A 3,968-nucleotide genomic window follows, 5' to 3' on the forward strand; every position below is an offset into this window, starting at 1 on the left:
AATTTCAATAAACTCCTAAGCAAAAGTTAGGGTACATACAAACAAAAACTCAAAAGAGAAATCCTACGGAAAGTTAGTTCATGAAAATGGTATGAATAAGCATCATGCCCAAAGCTAGGCTCTAGAGAAGGATTGGAAATAGGATTATGGAGGTTTTGGAGAAATGTGGGACGGGAAACACATTATTCGAGCCATATATCTATTCTTTGTTAGCCACTAGTCAAGCCACGTTACAAGCTCTAAAAGTCCTTGTTGAGAGTCGAAAGTCTGAGGTACACATCAGAGCATAAAATAAACTGACTCCAAATAAGTTGGTGCATATCTTTTTCAAAACCTTTACATATTGTGATCCGCGCATGAATAAAATAAAAATATAACAAAATGTTTCAAGAGCCCGTTAAGTTGAAAACCCGAAAGGGCGACTTAAGCAAAAATTAGGGACACTAAAAGAAAAGGAAGTACCTCTTAAAGCATAGTATGCCAATCAAACATCGCCAGAAACTAGGGCAGAATTTTGGTTGGTTCAGGAGAATGCATCAGATAACACAATCCCCTTTGAAGAGGTCAACATCAGAATTAGAAAGCTGGAGCAGATTATGAATCGCTCAAGAAACTCATCAAATAACATCAGTCTCCTCCAGAGGAATCAGTAGTAAGACCAGAAACTGGGGCATATTTTGTTAAAAAATATATATTCCCCCAAATTGGGAAATCTCGGAATTAGTTATAAAGTTTGGGTCAGGGTTTTGGCTTAAGACGAGCTTGTATGATCCTCATTTTCAGAAAGCTAAAAGGAGACGAATAAATTTGGTTTTTTATATATGTATATGCTTCTAAAGTTTGGGTCAGGGTTTTGGCTTAAGACGAGCTTGTATGACCGTCATTTTTAGAAAGCTAAAAGGAGACGAATAAATTTGGTTTTTTTATATATATATGCTTCTGTATCTTTTAGCATGCAAATTATTTTCCAATAATCAAAATATACAATTTACAAAAAGATTGATCACAATTTTCAGTCCGTCATGATACACGGTGCTTAAAAGGCGTAAAAGGGGGACACAAACACGAACCTCGACAAAAGCAATATCCTGATCTCTTTCCAAATGTTAGTGGGTATAATGTTTAGGGGTGTTGTAGAGGCATTATGCGGCTTTCCAATAAGCATAAACAAGCATGCATAATCATATCATTCAAAGCATAATCATGTCTATATACGAACTCCGGCATAAACCTCATGCTTCACAAACTAACCATCGCATATAACCCTTTAAAAATATATATATTACAGTCATGCATTCAAAATTGTGCATTTTCTGCATCTTAATTACTTAAGCAATCACCCTAGAACCACCTAGCTGGTTGCATAACATCGCAAAAGGCAATCACTTTGGCAGCACGGGTGCCTCAACAAATCCCTGAATCGTTTGGCAGCACGGGTGCCTCAACAAATCCCTGAATCGTTCGGCATCACGGGTGCCTCAACAAATCCCTGAATCGTTTGGCAGCACGGGTGCCTCAGCAAATCCCTGATTATTTATGGCAACACGGGTGCCTCAACAAATCCCTGAATCATTTATGGCAGCACGGGTGCCTCAGCAAATCCCTGATCTGTTTGGCAGCACGGATGCCTCCACTAATCCTTGGTCCACCGGCGAAGCATCGACCTATGTTCTCGCTCTACCTATTTATCTTATCGAGTTCCAGCAGTACCCGACCTGCGTTCTCACATTAACCTTTTCTTCTTGTCAAGTTCCGGAAGTACTCAACATGCCTTCTCACCTTTTATTATCGAGTTCCAGCAGTACCCGACCTGCGTTCTCACTTTAATTTTATTACCTCTTCCCAACTTAAATATCACTTAAAGGTTCCGTGGTCTACGCTGCTTTCGCCTATTCTAACAAAATTGGCGTTCACTTCTTTACTAATTACTTAGAAGGATAGCAGTCGAACGTCAGTTCGTTTTCTATCCATTAAGTAATATGTAAAGAGGGGCAGCTGTGAACAATCACTTTTGTCCGACTTGATTAAAACATTAAAGTGTACAAAAATTTCAAAACAACAAGTTCGGAATAAACATATTTGTGAAGTATTTCAGGACCAATTGGATTTGTTTTGTGAATGTCTAGTTCGTAACCAACGATTAGAAACATTTTTACCAATTCCATTCGATTAGCTTAATAATTTTGCATTGGGATTGCTACATAATCAAGGTCATATAACGTCTTAAAATACATATCAGTTGATGAATTATAAATGTTTTCAAAATTGTTAATGGGCATAACACATTATATTTAATTTTCTAGTCGTAAACCTATCTTGTGCGGATCATGCATATCCTGCTACAATGCGATCATCAGATCTCATGGTGTCTCTTGTCAATTCCATCATTTATGAAAAAGTCTATCCGAGCATAATAATATGTTGATACAAATAATTCATAGTCAATACGTATACCAACTAAAATCGTTGGAATAGAATCATCCAAAAGAACATATCAAAGGCTCTTTTAAGATATTACAACAATTCAATAGAGAACAGTTTGATTACAACAAAATGGGTCTAGTCATATGCGTCAATCCAATGCTTCTCGAGTCTTCTAATGACATGGAATGGAAACCCCTGTCAATACCTGAAAATCCAAAGCACACTTTCAGAGTAGTTGCGTAACAAAATTTGAGGATACAAGCATAACCACACACAACGTGTTCTGGAAATACATGTTCAAGTGGGGGTGAACATTAGAATTTTCTGTTCAAATGGTTTAAAACTCGATGTTTTGCCATGAAGATGAAAGCTGTAGTAATTTGATGGGCATCCAAATGATCAATTAGAAGGGATTAATAGTGAAAGCATGTTTAAAGAGTAAGCCACTAAGAAACTAACGCAGTCCAAATCCATTACCAAATTAACAATCCAAGTAAGAGCACAAAGTGTCTTGGTCCTTTCACTGGGTGTGCCCATGCATAATAATACTCACCAATAACTTAGTTGATTTGAATTGAGGAGCTAGCAATCATGCTTAGGAATGGAGTTGTTGGGATCCTGGCAGAATCAGTGAAATAAATGGTAAAGAAGGGCACCTTTAGCACCATTACACTGTGCTAGATTACTTCAGGGCAGAACAGGAGTTTCCAGAATTATTGTGCAGCCATCCACTAAGAGAATTCACCATGATTATAAAGCAAACCAAATCTAGAGATGATTTTACCGGATAGAGCTTATGCTTTCTTCTCCCATACCCGTAAGGCACAGAAAGAGAATATGCCTTTACTGGATAAGATCCTAGCTGACAAACAACACAAACAGAAGCATATTATAAACCAGTCATATGAGTAATTCAAAGAGGAAATGCAAACTAGAAGTCATCACCAGTTGGCATATTCCTTTTCAGTTATGTATTCCAGTAAGCATAAAAGGCATTTCAGTAGGGAATGTTCAGAAAAAGATTCCAAAACAGCAAGGTTAGGCAGCAATCCTGGTCATGTTAAATGAAGTAATGAGTGGCAAAATGATTTAGTAATCATTGAGCATTATGTAAAAATGAAAGAATAATCAGAGTATGTAAAACAGCAAAAGTCAGAAAACAAATACCATTTGCCAGTAGTTACTATTCGAATCATCATTGAAATTCAAGATATATAGGAGTTACACATACAGCAAACGTTACAATCAGGATAGACATATGGTAGCAAGCATTCAAGAGTTGCATATGAAAAGCATGAATGATTAGAATTCCAGATAGACAAATACCAAACCAAAAGCCTTCAGTTATACTTTCATAATAGGCAATGATGAGCCAGATTAAGGGTAAAAGTAAAACAACAATGCAATGGGCAGCCTAAGGATCAATCATCAGAAAACATTGGTTGTTGGGACATTTTTCAGTTATGTGATTGTCATTATCAGTATGGTTTGATGGCATTCATTGGCAGCTTCAAATACATTAAAACAGGAAATGAATAGGTCAC

The sequence above is a fragment of the Lupinus angustifolius genome, unplaced genomic scaffold (assembly GCF_001865875.1).
Source record: "Lupinus angustifolius cultivar Tanjil unplaced genomic scaffold, LupAngTanjil_v1.0 Scaffold_627, whole genome shotgun sequence".
Taxonomy (NCBI): Eukaryota; Viridiplantae; Streptophyta; class Magnoliopsida; order Fabales; family Fabaceae; genus Lupinus; species Lupinus angustifolius.